This window comes from Hypomesus nipponensis, chromosome 5 (genome assembly GCF_054491055.1).
Source record: "Hypomesus nipponensis isolate SF chromosome 5, ASM5449105v1, whole genome shotgun sequence".
In the NCBI taxonomy this organism is placed as follows: Eukaryota; Metazoa; Chordata; class Actinopteri; order Osmeriformes; family Osmeridae; genus Hypomesus; species Hypomesus nipponensis.
The window spans coordinates 2,336,225-2,355,794 of record NC_140365.1 but is presented as its reverse complement, the minus strand read 5'-3'; positions in this window follow the sequence as shown (position 1 = coordinate 2,355,794).

The window sequence follows — 19,570 nt, the reverse complement described above, 5'->3', positions numbered from 1 at the left end:
CATCACCAGAGAGGGTCTCTGCCCCTGGGCCCGCTCTGATCTCCATCACATTCCAATCTCCGGGGCGCTCGTGTGGCGTTCGTGTCTCCAAGACCGCGGCCGAGGACCTGCAGAGCCCCCCACGGAGAGACGCTCTTCATCAGACAGCCTGTTTGCTCTGCGACTGCTCCTCCCTTGACTGGGAGCTCTTCAGATTACAGACCCGGGGAGCAGGAGGGGAGATTGAATTGTGTTGGTTTTGGGGGGAGGACAGGAGGGAGGTCCACAGATCCAACTGGCATCTGGGACATTTCGCTCCTGACCAGAGAGAGAAACAGGATCTCCTGCCTGAGAATTGGGTTCTCTGACGTCCCATTGCATTTCTGTGGTTCATGGAGGGGAGGTTTAGACTGGTGCAAATCGGATTCATTTCCTATTTATTTCTATACTAGAATGTTTTTCCATTCTCTTCAGCGGGTGACTTCTGCCAACCTGCTCCTACCTGCATGTGTGTGTTGTGTGTGTGTCTGGTACCTGTGTGTGTGTAGCAGTGCCACAGGTGTGTGCCATACCTGTGTATCCCAGGGAGTTGTCCTCCTGGTGTTCAGACGGGGGGCTGGTGGGGGGGGCGTCCTCCTTGGCCCCCTCTCTGGCCCCCTCCCTGGCCCCCTCCTGTGAGTCTGGACCTGCAGAGAACAAGAATCAGGCATGAGACCACAGATGCGCCAGCCCTACTTCCCAGCCCTGGGTCCCAGCCCTGGGTCCTAGCCCTCGCCAGTTAACAGCACCCTCCGTTCCTTCCTCCAACACAAACACCAGGACACCGAGCCAGACATCAGCTAGCTGGTGGGTCATTCCATGCGTTGACTCGTGGTTTTTGCCCCAAAATATGCGAGCCCAAGTCACCTCCACGCTGTTGATTTTGGGCTGTTTTGAGTCTACCTGTCACAAAGACTAAGGAGATATTGACAGATTGTTCTGGAATGCGTGCTGGTAACCGTGGCGGTGAGGAAATAGCACGACCAAGCTGAAGCAGTCTGCTGGAGAGTGGGAGCCGTTTACAATGTTCTTTTCATGGTCTGTTGTTCTTGGACGGAGGCCTCTAAAAGCCTGGAGCAAATTTGACGAGGAAACGGCTGAAATTCCCTTTACAGGCCTGAGTGGAAGCAGCCCATCTGATCCCCTCTCCACTGCTCACTGCTCACTGCTCACTGCTCACTGCTCACTGCTCACTGCTCAATGCACACTGCTCACTGCTCACTGCTCACTGCTCACTGCTCACTGCTCACTGCTCACTGCTCACTGCTCACTGCTCACTGCTCACTGCTCACTGCTCACTGCTGACTGCTCACTGCTCACTGCTCACTGATGGTCCTCTTTTGATGGAGGACTCAGGAAGGATGGAGTGTGTTTTACTCTGAGGCCAAGCCTCCCTCTGCTGCCAGACCTTAAGAGCGGTCACACCGGGGAAATGGGAAAGAAACTCATCTGGAAGTATTGAAGTTGGAAACTATTTTCAGAGGACGACTGATTGGAGCCTCTGTCTGATAGGGGGTTTACCTGGAACAACCCTCTTTCACCATAAACCACACAGTCAGCCCCCCAGCCCTCCAGCCCCCCAGCCCTCCAGCCCCCCAGCCCTCCAGCCCTCCAGCCCCTGGCCTCCAGCCCCTGGCCTCCAGCCGCCCAGCCTCCATCCCTCCAGCCCCTGGTCGCCAGCCCCCTGGTCTCCAGCCCCTGGCCTCCAGCCCCCATCATGCACACCCAGCATGACTCAGCATATAAAGCGAGAGAAGGGACTTTCTGCTGACGTCTGAGAGGATAATGAAGTGGTGATGACAAGTGTGACACTAATCTCTCTCTGTCTGTCTGTCTGTCTCTCTCTCTCTCTCTCTCTCTCTCTCTCTCTCTCTCTCTCTCTCTCTCTCTCTCTCTCTCTCTCTCTCTCTCTCTCTCTCTCTCTCTCTTCTCTCTCTCTCTCTGTCTCTCTCTCTCTCTCTCTCTCTCTCTCTCTCTCTCTCTCTCTCTCTCTCTCTCTCTCTCGACCACACACACTGTCATCAGTAACCCCCAGGACACAGCTGCATTCGTGGCTATCTAGACCCAGGACAGGTGGAAGCAAGAAAGGAGGGATGTGAGGAAGGAAGGGTAAAAGGCAAGAAGGAAGGATTGAGGAAAGGAGCGGGTCAACGGGGGAACAGATCGACTTGTAAGTCCACTCGTAGTCTGGACTCGGTGTCCCACAATGCAAAGCGGTTGTTTGCACGGGTACTGCAGAGCACAAGGCAGCAGGCGTGTGAGTTCAGGAGGGGGAGGGGGAGGGGAGGGGGAGGGGGAGGGGGAGGGGGAGGGGAGGGGGAGGGGGAGGGGGAGGGGGAGGGGGAGGGGGAGGGGGAGGGGGAGGGGGAGGGGGAGGGGAGCGTGTGCTGACATCCTCGACCACAAGATTCCTCCAGGCTCCGTCACCGTGTGTTCTGAGAACTCTATCTTTCCAAACATCCAAACATGACTTCACTCACCTCCCCATTAAGATAATGATAATTATAAGGTGCTCGACAGTGATGAATCCATCTCAGTTGCAACACATCGTTCACTTTAAAATCCCCCGTCTTCTGAAGACCTGTCCTGGAACTGGAGGTGGCTTCCAAAAAAACCACAAGAGTAACAAGTCGTAAATCTGCGAGAAAAGTGAACGTCTTTCTGATGTGTCAGTTACTACAGGAATGGGATCAGAAAACAGTAGACTAAGCAGCCCCCTCACTGAATAAAGATGTCTTCCTCGTTCCTGGGAGACAGGCAGTACAGTGATCCCTACTAGGACAGGGAGGACGACAGGACTGAATGTGTGGACTATTCACTATTTTATTACAATAAAAGACTGAGATTGCATCAACCAGGCAGTTCACAATTGTACCACAAGAGGGAGCCACCACTCCATACCAAGTGCACTGAAGAAAGCGGATGCGATATCGAAACCAACTGTTTAATCTGTCTGGCAGTGCTTTGTTTGATTGCGTACTTGAGTGATCATCATGAAGTTCATACCTTAATGTGATTGGTGGACTAGATTAAAGATCAATAGGATTTATTTAATACTGGATAAAATATTTATTTAATTTGAAATTCAAATGTATTTGGGATTGGAAAAATCCAGACAGACAGACAGACAGACAGACAGGTAGACATACAAACAGGTAGACAGACAGGCAGGCAGGCAGGCAGACAGATGAACAGACACAAAAGACAGGCAGAGTGTAACTCTCCAGCCAGACTCCATGTTTTTCTCTGTAATCAGGACCAGAGGGTGAGGACAGCCCAGCTGGTGAGAGTCCTGGAAAGGAAACATCTCGCTGGATTTCTGCTCAGCCTTGCAACACCAGGAGCTGGAGGGCCTCGCACACACACACACACACACACACACACACACACACACACACACACACAAGAGAAAGGCTGAGAGGGAGTTGTGGTGTGTGTGTGTGTGGGGGGGGCATGTGCACGCCAGACTGATGAGTTTCATTAGAGGGGATGTGTGGGGTGGAGGAGGGGGGGCGGGCATTGCCATGACGACAGGACACAACAGAGAACGGCAAGTTGCACAGATGGCTGGTCGCTCATACAGGACCCAGCGCACGCGAGCAAACAGGCTGACTGGCACAGCGGAACACTTTACATGTCAATCACAGCCTGGAGACCCGCCCCCCTCCACTCTGTAGATCTGCAGAACATGCTTTCTCTCCTTCTCTCATCCCTTCCTCAGCCCCCCTCATCCCCCTCTCCTACCCTCTCCCCTCTTATAAGTGTATATCCTGATGGTTATTATAGATATACAGTATATAACAGTCGTGTATTACTGTAAAAGGTGTGAAGACTCAAATGGATGCAGACAGCAGAGCTTGGTGTTTCCAGATGTACTCACTAAATGATACAGGTACCACTGTACCACACACACACACACACTCACACACACACACTAAAAAATGAATGTTTACGGTGAAAGAACTGATATCTCCTTGTGTTTCAGCACCCTAGAGAGATCCAGACAGATAGCAAGCTCTCCTCCCTGACTCGTGTGAGAGCGATCCCTGTGATAGGACGCCACAGAAACAGGAAGAAGGAAGGTGACATTTTGTCCTGGAGACGACTTCTACTTGTCGAAGAGTATCTTGCTGGCAGCTGAAACGGAGGCAAGATTTTCTATCAATAAACTTGAGTGACGTCCAACCAGGCAGGGGGTCTCTCTCTCTCACACACACACTAAGACACATTTACACACACACACACACACACACCAAGACACACACACGCACAGCGCCCACCGTGTCTCCAGATGAAGCATGTCTGTGAGTGTTGGGCTGATGGGAGCTCATTAACAGCACTAACAGTTAGAACTCTGCAGGAGTGGAGATGAACATCAATCACACTTAAACACACCACCCGGAGCCTGCAGGCTGCCTTGTGTTCGCGCCACGCTCCCCCCAAACGGTAAACACAGAACTGACTGTTCCCTCCCTCCCTCCCTCCCTCCCTCCCTCCCTCCCTCCCTCCCTCCCTCCCTCCCTCCCTCCCTCCCTCCCTCCCTCCCTCCCTCCCTCCCTCCCTCCTTCCCTCCCTCCCTCCCTCCCTCCCTCCCTCCCTCCCTCCCTTCTCCTCCTTTCCTTTCCCTTCCCTTCCCTCCCTCCTTCCCTCCCTCCTTACCTCCCTCCCTCCCTCCTGCCTCTCTGCCTCGCTGCCTCGCTGCCTCGCTGCCTCGCTGTCTCCCTTCCTCCCTCCCTTCCCTCCCTCCCTCCCTGCCTCCCTCCTTCCCTCCCTGCCTCCCTCCCTCCCTACCTCCTTCTTGCCTCCCTTCCCTCCTTCCCTCCCTGCCTCCCTGCCTCCCTGCCTCCTCCCTGCCTCCCTCCCTGACTCCCTCCCTCCCTGCCTCCCTCCCTCCCTCCCTCCCTCCCTCCCTCCCTCCCTCCCTCCCTGACTCCCTCCCTCCCTGCCTCCCTCCCTCCCTGCCTCCCTGCCTCCCTGCCTCCCTCAGCACCAACCCAAACCTCACTCCTCAAACCTAACCCAAGGCTCCCCCCCACTCCCAGCAGACAAGCGCTGAGTCCATTTGATGACGGAACACATCGATTTTGTGCTAATCCAAGTAGATTGAAATCAATTTGGGCCTGCAATCTCCATATACACATATCCAGCATATCTGGTGATAGACATATTGATCAGGCTGGGGAGATGTGCTGATGTCCTTGGACCAGGAACTACCAGCCAATCAGAGACACCGGTGGATTCTTGTCTCACCGCACGCTGCAGGGAATTTGGAACCATTCAAGTTGAATTGTTTTAAATGTATTCATTGAAGCGTTACGACACACACACACACACACACACACATGCATGTGCACATGTATGAGCACACACCCATACCATCTCTTTTCAGCAGTGTGTCGAAGATGCAGCTGTCATATATATGCAGTAATAGGAATCCTGTAGATACACCTGTGAAGTAGTGAGCACAGGAGCAGATAACACTACACAGCTGTCTAGCACAAGAAACATGTCATCTCGTTATAACAAACCCTACTTTCAGGGATCTCATTCCTGTTTTCTTTCTCCCATGTCCTCTCCACCCTCCCCTCCGCTGTCACTAACTCTCTCTCTCGCTCGCTCTCCCTCCCTCCCTCTCCCTCCCTCCCTCCCTCTCTCTCTCTCTCTCTCTCTCTCTCTCTCTCTCTCTCTCTCTCTCTCTCTCTCTCTCTCTCTCTCGCACTCTCTCTCTCTCTCTCCCTCTCCCTCTCCCTCTCCCTCTCCCTCTCCCTCTCCCTCTCCCTCTCCCTCTCCCTCTCCCTCTCCCTCTCCCTCTCCCTCTCTCCCTCTCTCTCTCTCTCTCTCTCTATCTCTCTCTATCTCTCTCTCTCCCTGACAGGATTGTGCATGGTCTGCTTCCTCTCCTCGATCCTTCTCTCAGTAGTTGTTCTCTCCATCCCCTCATGCTCATTATCTCTGGGCTCCATCATCTTCCTTCTTCTCCTCGCCTGTCCTTTCCCAGACGAGAACCTTCGCCCTCCTCCCCCTCCCCTCCCCTCTCTCACTCCTCCCCCCTTCTCCCTCTTGGGGTCAGAGGTCAGCCAGTGACAGTCCTATGAGATTTTATGGAGGGTGGAAGATTTGACAGGCTTCACATTGATGCTGCATCTTCCTGTAAATTCTCTCAATCTTTCCTTAACAGCCTGTCTAGAGTGTGTGGTTAGCGTCTCTCCTCAATCTCAAATCCACTTTCCTCCGCGTCTAAATCCACTGTGATCTCTAACAGTACATTTCAACATGGCTGCTGCTGTAGATGAACACACACAGGAGAGAGGGAGAGAGAGAGGTAGGGAGCGAGTCAGAGAAAGGGAGATGGAGAGAAGCAGAGATGGAGCGAGGAAGAGGGAGACGAGAGAATACAATGATTGACAGGGGAGTGAAGATGGCCATTGGGATCCTTCCACTTTCTTTCATTTGATTGCTCTAACAGGATTAAGCACATTCGATTAGCGCTGTCTGTTTCTATTGAGCGTCTGGATTAGACCAGTGGCTGGATAGATCCGGGAGACAGCCAACAGATCCTCTACTGGGAAGTAGAAACATGTCTAACAGGAAGTAGAAACATGTCTAACAGGAAGTAGAAACATGTCTGACAGGAAGTGGAGACATAGCTACCAGGAAGGAGAAAACGATCACTACAGCCCCCTGACAGGAAGCAAACACAACTAGCAGGAAGGAGGAACAACTTTGACGAGGAGCCCACCGGTCAATGGGACAGACAGACAGACAGACAGACAGACAGACAGACAGACAGATAAACAGACAGAAAGACAGATAAACAGGCAGACAGACAGACAGACAGAAAGACAGATAAACAGGCAGACAGACAGATAGACAGGCAGACAGACAGACAGATAAACAGGCAGACAGACAGATAGACAGGCAGACAGACAGATAGACAGGCAGACAGACAGACAGACAGACAGAAAGACAGAAAGACAGATAAACAGGCAGACAGACAGACAGACAGACAGACAGACAGACAGACAGACAGGCAGACAGACAGACAGATAGACAGGCAGACAGAAAGACAGATAAACAGATAAACAGGCAGACAGACAGACAGGCAAGGAGGGAAAGCTCAACACAAATCTCAGCAGCTCAGATTGATGGTTAATCAATGCAGAGCGGCCCAACCTCTCCCCTCAGATAGTGTGAGACAACTGGTGTGTGACAGGATGAGAGATCAGAGATGGAACCCGCTGGAAGGAGAAGGACACCAGATAAACATGTGCTGGGCTGCTGAGGAAGCAGCTCTTCAGGTGTGAACATGAATCCCAGCAGTCTGCGTCGCACGTTTAGATGTGCCAGGAGTCAGTGAGGTGGCTGTGTGTATGTGTGTACCTGTGTGTGTGTGTGTGTGTGTGTGTACCTGTGTGTACCTGTGTGTGTGTGTTTGTGTGTACCTGTGTGTGTGTATCTGTGTATGTGTGTGTGTGTGTGTGTGTGTGTACCTGTGTGTGTGTGTGTTGTGGGGTTGGGGGGGTCTGTTTGTTTGAGGCTGCTGGTTTGGAGAATGACACGTCACTTACAGGAAGATTAATGGCCTGACATGCTATGCTGGTTAAATCAGGGCCTTTGATAAGCCACAAAGGTCCACCCCCACCCGCCCACTAATCCATGGAGATCGAAAACCCTGGCGCGCGGCTCTGATTCATGTGGCCAATCAATGTGCAGGTCCTACAGCGGGCACCGCCCCCTCCCACGGCTTCACAGAGGCAGGACAACAGACGCTCACACGGGCGCTACACATCCAGACACACCAGCACACAAAGAGCTGCCAGCCGGCTGCAGACGCAAGTGTGTCCAGAATGCAGGAGCAGGAGGAGGGAGGGGAGGGAGAGGGAGAGGGAGAGGGAGAGAGAGAGAGAGAGAGAGAGAGAGAGAGAGAGAGAGAGAGAGAGAGAGAGAGAGAGAGAGAGAGAGAGAGAGAGAGAGAGAGAGAGAGAGAGAGAGAGAGAGAGGGAGAGAGAGAGAGAGAGAGAGTGTGTTCGGACCACCTGTGGACAGTGACCTGTCAGTACCCGTGAGAGCAGAGACACCAGAGCACCCTGTCCTGACAGCCAGATCACTGCAGTCCTGCTGCCCTGACCGACCCTGCAACACACTGACGACATGCATGGAAACACATTAGACATATACAGGACAATAAGAGTCCCAGCTCAGTCCAGCCCTAGCCCTAGCCCTAGCCCTAGCCCTAGCCCTAGCCCTAGCCCTAGCCCTAGCCCTAGCCCTAGCCCTAGCCCTAGCCCTAGACCTAGACCTAGACCTAGACCTAGACCTAGCCCCAGCCCTAGCACAGCCCTAGCCCCAGCCCCAGCCCCAGCCCCAGCCCCAGCCCCAGCCCCAGCCCCAGCCCCAGCCCCAGCCCTAGCCTCCAGGGTTACCTCTAGCTGAGGTAAACCTGTGTATCAACTTGCTTCACATCAGCTCATATTCCAGCTGAGTGACTAATGACCCTCTCAGAAGAATGGTTTGCTGCTTCACAGAATCATTCTGAAGGGACTGAAAATGTGCTGAATGAAATTGAAACAGTATTTACGCTTGAGAGAATAATAAACACTGTTTATCAGCCCCAACACATCACACACATGCAGGCATGCCCACATACTCAGACACACATTTACACTCATACATTCACACACACACACACACACATTCAGGCAAACACACACACACTTACATTAACACACGCTCACATTCTCTCTCACACACACACATACACACACACACACACACACACACACACGAGAACAGATCAATCCCAATATCAGCGGTCGATGCCTCAAGAGAGAGGCCAGTCCTTAAACGGCGGCAGCGGAGTTTGATTTCGATAGATCGCCATGGCAACACAGCCGCGGGGGCGGGAGGGGGGCAGCGTTTCACACGGGGGGCGCAGGAGCAAAACAGGAAGTGAGCCTGGCGGCTAGCAGCCACACCGGCCTCCAATAAGACAGGAAAAAGGGTCGTTGTTTCCTCGCGTTCCTTTACCTTTACGTTAGCGTTCCTTCACCCCCCCCCCCCGCACGCTCCTGTAATCCCTTCACCTTTACGTTAGCGTTCCTTCACCCCCCCCCCCCTTTCACTCTCCTGTAATCCCTTCCATGGAGACGTCATATCACCTGGCTCTGACTATTCATCATATAGATTTCACAATCGAATCGCTCTGACGTTATTAAACTCTGCAAAAGGAAAATTGAGATTTCCAATCTCTTCAAAACAGACAGACGTCGAGTCCTCTTACTTATGTACACCTACTCCCACTCAGTGAAGTTAGACAAGCTCTCAGAGAGACCCTCCTGAGAACTGAAGCACCTCTCATCAACAATGAGAAGACATGTGATTGGATGTCTGGGGCTTATCGCCGTCAGAGTCGCTGGCATGATTAGATCACACGTTAGTGGAATGTAACCATATCTACAACATGAGTGGTTGGGTCCACCCATCTCTCTCTCTCTCCCTCTCCCTCTCCCTCTCCCTCTCCCTCTCCCTCTCCCTCTCCCTCTCCCTCTCCCTCTCCCTCTCCCTCTCCCTCTCTCCCTCTCTCCCTCTCTCTCTCTCTCTCTCTCTCTCTCTCTCTCTCTCTCTCTCTCTCTCTCTCTCTCTCTCTCTCCCCGTCATCGTTGTACAGACTGTAAAACGTTTGATTTCCTGTGTTGCTGCACCCTATCGTGTATTGTTGAGGACTTTGTCGAAGTGCTCTGAAGAGTGAGGTGTTGCTGTATCCACAGTCGTTCCGTTTGCTGAATCCAGTCTTCCTTCTCATCATCACACCCCTAAATAAAGTAGCGCGCGATGCTAATTAGCTCCCCGCTCGTTGTCAACAGCCCTCCTCATCCTCTCACCAACACTCCCTCGTTCATGGAACACATCCCTCCATCTGGGAGGGGTGTCAGCGGTGGAGAGAGAGGGGACTATGGCTGAGCTCTCAGATCACACGCCTGTCTAATCATCGAGGAGCTGAAGTGTGCAGAACGTGGCGTCTGTTGTTGTGTTCGGTCTGAGGTCAAGACGCATCCGTTTACTCACTGTCTACGAGACATGCAGTGATGCAGTCAGGATTGATTGGTTACAGTAACATCGCTTCATGACAACTGTGGCTACAAAGTTCACTCGCATGTGACAATGAGATACGATGTGGACATTAGAAAAGCATGTGTTGCATCTTGAACCTAAAACGTTTTTAATACAATTAAACACCGTTCATTGTCACAGTTATAGAGAGGTTGGAAAGCTGCCATGAAACAAAACAAATCAATTTTTTCGTACTAAATCCATATGGTGAACAAACCAAGTATTGCTTCTACATTATTAATCTATCTGTAAGGATTCATGAGGCCACTATGTAATATGAGATTAAAACTATCCATACATAACAGAGGGATGACAGAATATCACATGGCTCTGCATCCTGATCATCCCAGCAGTAAAACACTGTGTGTGTACCCCATATGTGTGTGTGTGTGTGTGTGTGTGTGTATGTGTGCAGATACCTGGCACGTGTGTGTGGGCCAAACTTTTGAAACCTTTTGAAACTTTTTTTCACACAACACGACACAAAAAAGTTTATGTAAAAAAAAAAACATAAAATATTTTTTCAACCTTTTAAATTTCCTAAACTGTCCCTAATAATCCGGCAGCCTCTGTACAGTCAGAGGAAGCTGACGACCCCTCTGTTACCGAGCGCCAGGCGTCTGGAGCAGCTAATTAAACATGGCGGCACTAACGAGCTAGCCCTTGATTATACTTTCTAATTGGGCTCCTGACCGCCACCCACAAGCACGGAGCTCTCAGGCCCCCTCCTCTCTCCACAGAGCCGGGAGAGAGAGAGGAAGCAGCCGCGACGAGTGACACAGCAGCGCATTTCGCTCGGAGACTCTCGTCGCAAAACGAACCACTCACGACAGGCTTGTTAGCATTCTCCTGCCGCACAAACGCAAGATGATAAAAAAAGGAAAAAAAGAACATGCTGTTTTCCGATATTTAAGGCCAAACAATCAAAAACCACTCTGGACGTTTGCATCCAGAGTGCGTCTAAAGAACCCTTTCAGTTTTCCCGCAATTTCCATTAGGGTGGCGGGCCGCCCTCGTAACTCACGCCCGCCCCTCAATCACGCGGCTGTCTGTTTGGAGAGGAGCACGGGGAGGTATTCTGTCCACACAATCACCAGGACAGGAGCCAAGAGGCTGACAAATCAGCCACTCCAACCTGCAGCAAAACCACGTCCACAAGCAGCTGTTTCACGTGTCAAGTCCATTCCCCCTTCCGTTGATTTTAAACGCCTTTTGTTTTTTCCTCCGCACTGCCCGCACGCCAGAGAACACCTCTCCTCTGCTGCTGAGGCCTGCTGATGACCACCACAGACAATCAAACTGTTCTACAGGCAATCACTAGAAAAGGTCCATCTCTGCTTTCTGGCCAATTAGAATGTCTTTAAGTGGCGCTCGCCACACTTGGCATGACAGGGTTCTCTGTGGGGCCTTCTCCACAGGGTCTTAAAATACACTCTCCTTAAATAAGGCAAATGCAGTCACCGTCTGTTGGAGAAGGATCAGGATGACACCTTTCGTACCATGAATGTAAGGCAGTAAGACAGGACTAGGCAGGCTGACAGATGCAGAGATACACGCACATAAACAGTCAGACAGACAGACAAGCAGACCTCTCTGCTGAAAGACAGCTTTCCCCCATCTCTGCAAAAGAGACAGGAGACTTAACATCTCTCCATCACTAATGACCGTCTGTGCTAACCTCTCCCCTCTGGAGATAAGAGAGAGCCAACCAGCTGAGCTTAACCACCAGCCAGTCTTCATCGAGACACAAGCGTAATTGCCACAGGCTGCTCCAAGTCTACTGTGACATCAGCCTGCTAATGTCATGAAGAACTCTCCAGAGTTTCGGTGACTGTGCTCACTTACTAATTAAAGGAAGAAGTAGAGGTATAACAGACCTCCGTCACTCAAACACTCACACACATACACTCACTCACATACACACTCACATACCCACTCAAACACATTCACACGCAACACCCAGCCTTCCAGGAGGGTTGAGGAGTCATGTTGCTTGTCCTGTAATCACAGAGCAGCAGAATATCTCCTAGCCAAAAAGAGAGACCAATTAAACCAGCAACAGACGACAGAGAAAGAAAGAAAAAACGTCCTGTTTTCTCTCCCGCTGGTTTGGCCACCAGGGAAAGGAGACGAGCAATAACCCACGTCTCCCTTCTCAACAGAGACTGTGACGTCATCAGACTGTGACGTCATCAGACTGTGACCTCATCAGACTGTGACGTCATCAGACTGTGACGTCATCAGACTGTGACCTCATCAGACTGTGACCTCATCAGACTGTGACGTCATCAGACTGTGACGTCATCACACTGTGACCTCATCAGACTGTGACGTCATCACACTGTGACCTCATCAGACTGTGACGTCATCACACTGTGACCTCATCAGACTGTGACGCATCCTCCCTGCGTGCGCACAAACCATAACCTGTCGCCTCTGCCTTTGGTCCCCCGACCACCTCCACAACGTCGAACCACAGACCACCAGGAGGACTGCAGATCCAGACCATCAGAGCAGAGACTGAGGAGGACTGCAGATCGTGCTACTCCTGCTCCCCCCACCCAGCACCAGGAGGCGTGGCTCTTACCTGGGGCTCCTTCCTGCTGCTCTGATTGGCCGAAACCGAGAAGGGTGAGGAAGAGCAGAGCGGCGACAGCTGACCATGTGACCTGCATGGTTCTTATTGGTCCAGCATCCCTCCGGTAGAGCCTGTGTTATCCTGGACAGACAGACAGGGAGAGACAGACAGACAGACAGACAAACAGACAGGAAGAGACAGACAGACAGGCAGGGGCAGAAGAAGGGAGGAAGTCATTCAACAGGTCAGCTGTTTTAACGAGAGTCACAGATGTAAGGAAAGATGTGTGATGGAGGTCTACTACCCTATCACTGTCTCCGCTCTCCTGAGTCATCTGGCTTCCTCTGTCATATCACAGTTTAGCCTAGCTTCATAGTCTCTCTGATAGTGTAAAGAAGGGGAAACTGTCACACACTTTAAGACTGCACACGTAAGTGTGTGAGGGGGCGACATGCCGTGTCTCTGTAGTCCTTCAAGATGAGCTGCTGGAGCGGACAAGGATGAGACGGGAGGAACTTGAGGAGTTCTGGCGGACTTCCTGTTCCTGAGGCTCAGCCAATAGGAAGAGGGAGGATGTGGGGAGAAGGCACACAGGAGGAGGTCACATGGTAGTCACATGGTACCTTCTCTGAAGCCAACCCAACACAACATACAGGGCTGCCATCTCTCCCTTCCTTACCCTCTCCCTCTCCCTCTCTCCTTCTCCACTATCCCTTCTTCTCTCTCTCTCCATCCCCCCTCTCCCCCTCCTCCCCTCCTCCCTCCCTCTCTCTCTCTCTCTCTATATCTATCTCTCTCCTGTCTATCTATTCCTCTCTTTCTCTTGTTGAAGCGGGAGCACATTAGTATGGGCAGAGTGTGTATCTTGGACTGTGTTTCTCTGGACTAATAACCTCCATCTGATCCACTCCTGAGCAACAGTATGAGTAGATGTGTGTGTGTGTGAGTGTGTGTGTGTGTTTGTGTGTGTAGGCACGGATGCCCTCCCTCCCTCCTCCACCCACCCTCCATTCCTCTTTCCCTACCCCTCCCTCCCTCCTCCCTCCTCCCTCCTCCCTCCTCCCCCACCTTCCCTCCCCCACCTTCCCTCCCCCACCTTCCCTCCCCCACCTTCCCTCCCCCACCTTCCCTCCCCCCCCCTCGCCTCCAGTGAGCCCCAGTGACACAGCCCGGCTGTGGAGGAAGAGTGTCCAGTTGGTTGTACTGATCAGCCATCTGTGTACCAAACTGCTCTCTCCTGCTTCAGATTCTCTCATTCCCGGCCAGTCTCCCGCCATGCTTTGGCATTTACTGGCACATTCACTCGACCACTTTAGCCTTGGCTCTCTTAAACACACACAGCAAAATGCCAAAACGGAAACTAACCAACACATCAAAGTGAAGTTTTCTTGGTTTAAAGAGATGAGAAGATGGTGGACGTGTTGTGTCTCTCTCTGTTCTGCTCTCGCCTGCTGAGCTGTCATCAGGATTCTGAAGTGTTCAGGTTTCATCGATGGCTGTGTTCGTGTTTGGAGAAGGCAAGGTTCTGTGTACTGCACTGCTCTGCTCTGAGGCTGTTCAAAACCACAGGGTTTGGAATAATAGTAATAATGTATTAATTTAGCAGAAACATGTTATCCATGGCTAGGTAAAGTACAGGGGAATTTGGACCTTTCGACCCTTTATCTGCAGTCAAGAGCTCGAACCACCATGCTACACCCTCCCCTTGGTTTGAAAAGACCTGATCTCACATTCATTCCTATTCACAGTCAAGAACAGGAATCAGAAGGCTTCCTTAATTAACTTCAATATTAAAACCACTTCAATTAAACATCTATGACATAAAGGATGTGTTCTCCCAGAAGGGCCGGCCTTGAATGTCTCACTTGATGGAAGTGGCATGCAGGGGCATTATGTGTGAGGAGGATGAGATGAGGTTGAGTTGGACGAGGCTTGGCTTGGTGATGGAAGATAACCTTGCGTCCTCTTCAAGGAGAATGGCATCGCTCTCTCTTATCGGTGAGACACTTTTATGTGCTCATGAGCGCTGAAGACTCAGCAGGAAAGGAGAGAGGGAACCGGTACAAAGCCTTTTCCAAAAAGCGAGTTTTTTTTTCATTTAAGTAAAGTGGGAATTGAAATACCGAGGAGCAAAGCCCATCGCTAATGATGCCCGTGGGAGTGGAGAAGAGAGGGGAGGAGAAGAGAAGAGAGGAGGAGAAGAGAAGAGAGGAGGAGAAGAGGAGAGAGGAGGAGAAGAGAAGAGAGGAGGAGAAGAGGAGAAGAGGAGAGAGGAGGAGAAGAGAGGAGAGGAGGAGAAGAGAAGAGAGGAGGAGAAGAGAAGAGAGGAGGAGAAGAGAAGAGAGGAGGAGAAGAGAAGAGAAGAGAGGAGGAGAAGAGAGGAGAGGAGGAGAAGAGGAGAAAAGAGGGATGGCCTGGGAGTAGTTTGCCTCTGCGATGTGTAGCGTATTCCCTACATACATGAAAACGTTTTAATAAAAGAAAGCCAAACAGAGAGATGGAGAGAAAAGAGACAATGAGCTACGCAAATCCAGAGAGAGAAGGAAGGGATGGCACGACAGAAGCATGAGCGGTGTGTGTAATCAGTCCTCTAGCGAGAGCCCGGAGGAAACTGCTGTAATTAGAGGAGAGCGTTAAGGCACCTGCAGGAAGGACTGCTCCGAACAGGACCAGGAGAGGAAAGGACACAAGAGAATCCCATAATGGAATTAACCTACCACCGTGCAAGCTCAACCATGGACACACACACACACACACACATAACAAGCTGAGATTCTCATGTACTGCATTCTCAGTGGTTGTGCATTGGACCAGCAGTGTTTTGTGTTCAGTTTGGCAGTGAGGTTTGCCAGACATCCGTGCTCCTCAGGTACTGAATCACATTATCCTGGAGAGTGAGTTGCAGATTGAGTCAGACGGGGAAGCAGATTACCCTCTCTGCTGCTGGTGCCCTGACAGGGCCAAGCCTCCTTCTCCTCCCCTCCAGCAGATTGCCAATATGAGAGAGCACAGCGTCTCCCTGGGCACCCCAGACACCAGACAGATCACACACAACCACCCTAGCATGAAGCACGGCTGAAAATCTGCTTTTTCACTTCAGTGACCTCTCTCTCTCTCTCTCTCTCTCTCTCTCTCTCTCTCTCTCTCTCCCTGTCCCCCCATCCCTATTATTTCTCTAACTGAACCACACAGAAGCAGCAACAGGAGCCCCTTCCCTTGGACACTTTAGAGGTAGCACCTGTGATGAGGTCAGAGGTTGCAGCCATTTTTCCTCAAGAAATATTCTACCCTGGAAGTTCTGTTGACGTCCCACCACGTATCGTCCCCACCAGCAGAACACAAGACGGTTCTCGTCTTGTTCCCCATCATTGCAGGGTTATGGTTGCTGGACTGTGAGTTAATGTCCTGCATGAGACTGATCCCCCACCTCATGCTGAGTCCTTCTGAAGCGACTGATTAAAATGATGCCTTTGCTGCCGGACGCTGTGGAGGGTCTGTGTTTTCTGACGAGCTGTCAGCAGCGTGTGTGTACAAACTGCTCTCGCACACCTCCTCTGGCACACCTCCGCTCGCTACATTAGTGTGGAGTGACTAATCAGGGGTGTCGCTCTGCAGGACAGGAAGTGTGTGCCAGTGGCTATTTCCTGCTTTGTATCGGTAGACGAATCAGCAGGCCTGGTAGGGGGTATGCTGGGAAGCAGGTCCAAGGAACACACACACTCACACACAAACATACACCTACAATCACTGAGACATAGACACAAACACACATAAATCACACACACACACACACACACAGGAGCCTGGGAGAAACATGTACACACACACACACGCTCCCCTAATCACACGCGGATGACATGGAAACACACACGTCTGGTCTGAGTGTCTAAGTGATGGTGTGTGAGCAGCTGTCTGGTACTGTAACCGTCCCCCAGGGAAGCTGGGAGGAGTTCCCAGGACTGACGACAGGGCAGAGAGCAGCAGGGGGGCATCACTCTTTACACTGGGAGCCCCAAAAATGGTGTCCTGTCCCTGAGACAGAGGCAGTAGAGGCAGCAGAGGCAGCAGAGGCAGCAGAGGCATGTAGAGGCAGGCTGGAGTCCACAGCCTCGCTTATGACACTGCATTACAGAAGCTAATAGTGCGAAACAGGAAGTATTAAAACTGCGAGGGGGGGTGGGGGCCGGGGGGTGGGGGTTGGGGGGCGGGTATGTCTGGCTGGGGCCCTGTCGGCTGGGGTGATGGACAGCCTCAGTAGGCCGGGTGTGAGGCCGGGTGTGAGGCCGGGTGTGAGGCCGCTGCCCTGGGGGGTTACAGATCCCTCTGTCAGGCAGGGTGACCTCCGACCTCTAGGATGTGAGAGGATGCTGTGACAGAAAGCCAGCGCACCAGCCCAACACTCTTGGAAAAACGTAGGTTCTGAAACGGTTGTCCAATCATCCATGAAAACCCAGAGAAACCCAGAGAGCAAATCACTCAAGCTAGAACAGCATGAGGGAGATAGTGGCCTGCTTCACATCTTTGACAGAATAACTGAACCTCGAACCAAGTGGGTTGTTTCAGGTGGTACCCCAACATCTCCTCATCTCCCTCATGAGGCCATTCAAGAATTTCATGGTTGTAGAACAAGGCTAAAGACAAGACAGACAGACAAGAGAAAGACCAGAGAGACAGACACAGACAGGAGCGCTCCTGTGGTGAGCCCTTTCATCTGGGATCGCAGGGGACCCCAACCATAACCAGCCTCCTAGGAAACTCCATTTGTCAGCTCCTCTGACGCCAGCGGTGCAAAGAGCGCCTCTCTGGTGTGAAATTAAACACAACGGTCTGGAGGTGCGAGAGCTTAAATGGAAATTCAATAAAAAGGCACTCAATCAACAAGGGGAAAAATAAAAAGGCGCAGCTGTCGTTATTCGACATTATGGGGGAGAAGACGACTCGCCGAGTGGCCCCCACATGACAACAATAGCCAGGACAATGAGAAGGTACAATAACCCCCCAAAGAGATCTGTGGACATCGATTCCCTCTGGGCAACCTGAGAGCAGAGCCCATGAATTACAGCTCACTTCTTTTGGCCAAAGAGGAGGACAGTCCATCCATTGGACAGGGGCCATTACCCCTAACATCCATCCTGAGGAACATGTGTACACGCTGAGCAGGGATGGGCTGAGGCCAGCACCCAGGACTACACCTTGCAGATACAGGATATTGATTGCAAGGTCTGAGAGGATGGTCGTTAGAACTGGAGAGACATCGAGACTCTCTCTCCTCTTTTGTTTTCGCTCAGTTTCCTCCTTTTCTCTGCTATCTTCACCCACTCATTCTTTCTCTCTCTCATCTTTCTCTTTTTTCTTCCATACTGGAACTCTGTTATCTGTTAATCTGCTCAGGTTTCACTTTTTCTTCCTCTGTCTTCTCTTGACCTCCATTATCGTTGACATTTCGGTCCTTTTTTCTCTAGTTCTACCCTGCATTCTACTCTGTGTGACTGATACAGACATTACAGCATAAACTAAGAAGATTCTCAGTCCTAACTGTGGCTATTTATTCATCCGGCAAAGAAACCGGCTTCCAGTCTTCCGGTAAACTTTTGTCTCGATGCTAAACACCTACGTCTGCCAAGGCCTCAACTACAAAAGGCTTGTATCCTAGTTTCTGAAGAAATCTGACTTTGCCCCCAGAGTGGAGGATAAACACTTCCTTCCGAAATATCTCTGTATAAATATTCATCACGCCTCTCTTTTCTCAGACAGAGAGACAAGCAGGCTCTCCTTGGCGTCTCTATAATACGAGAGAATGTGGCTTCAAAAAAGAGTGAGATTCCACAACTGTGGAGGGGTGGTGCACACGAACTCTGCCTCAGAGAGCGGGAGAGAGAAATAGAGAGGGGGAAAGAGAGGGAGAGAGGAAGAGAGAGGGGGAAAGAGAGGGAGAGAGGAAGAGAGAGGGGGAAAGAGAGGGAGAGAGGAAGAGAGAAGGGGAAAGAGAGGGAGAGAGGAAGAGAGAGGGGGAAAGAGAGGGAGAGAGGAAGAGAGAGGGGGAAAGAGAGGGAGAGAGGAAGAGAGAGGGGGAAAGAGAGGGAGAGAGGAAGAGAGAGGGGGAAAGAGAGGGAGAGAGGAAGAGAGAGGGGGAAAGAGAGGGAGAGAGGAAGAGAGAGGGGAAAGAGAGGGAGAGAGGAAGAGAGAAGGGGAAAGAGAGGGAGAGAGGAAGAGAGAGGGGGAAAGAGAGGGAGAGAGGAAGAGAGAGGGGGAAAGAGAGGGAGAGAGGAAGAGAGAAGGGGAAAGAGAGGGAGAGAGGAAGAGAGAGGGGGAAAGAGAGGGAGAGAGGAAGAGAGAGGGGGAAAGAGAGGGAGAGAGGAAGAGAGAGGGGGAAAGAGAGGGAGAGAGGAAGAGAGAGGGGGAAAGAGAGGGAGAGAGGAAGAGAGAGGGGGAAAGAGAGGGAGAGAGGAAGAGAGAGGGGGAAAGAGAGGGAGAGAGGAAGAGAGAGGGGGAAAGAGAGGGAGAGAGGAAGAGAGAAGGGGAAAGAGAGGGAGAGAGGAAGAGAGAGGGGGAAAGAGAGGGAGAGAGGAAGAGAGAGGGGGAAAGAGAGGGAGAGAGGAAAAGAGAGGGGGAAAGAGAGGGGGAAAGGGAAAGATGGAGAGAGACAATGAGAGGGAGAGAGGGAGAGAAACAGGAAGATAGAGAGGGAGAGAGGATGAAAGAAATGGAAAGAGGGAGAGATAAGGAGGGAAAGAGGGAGAGAGGGAGAGAAAACAAGGAGAGAGAGACAGAGGGAGAGAAAAAAAGAGAGAGATGCCAGGCAAAGGGAATACACTGCTCTCCTGGGAAATATAAACACTCTGTTCAGAATATGCTGGAGGGATT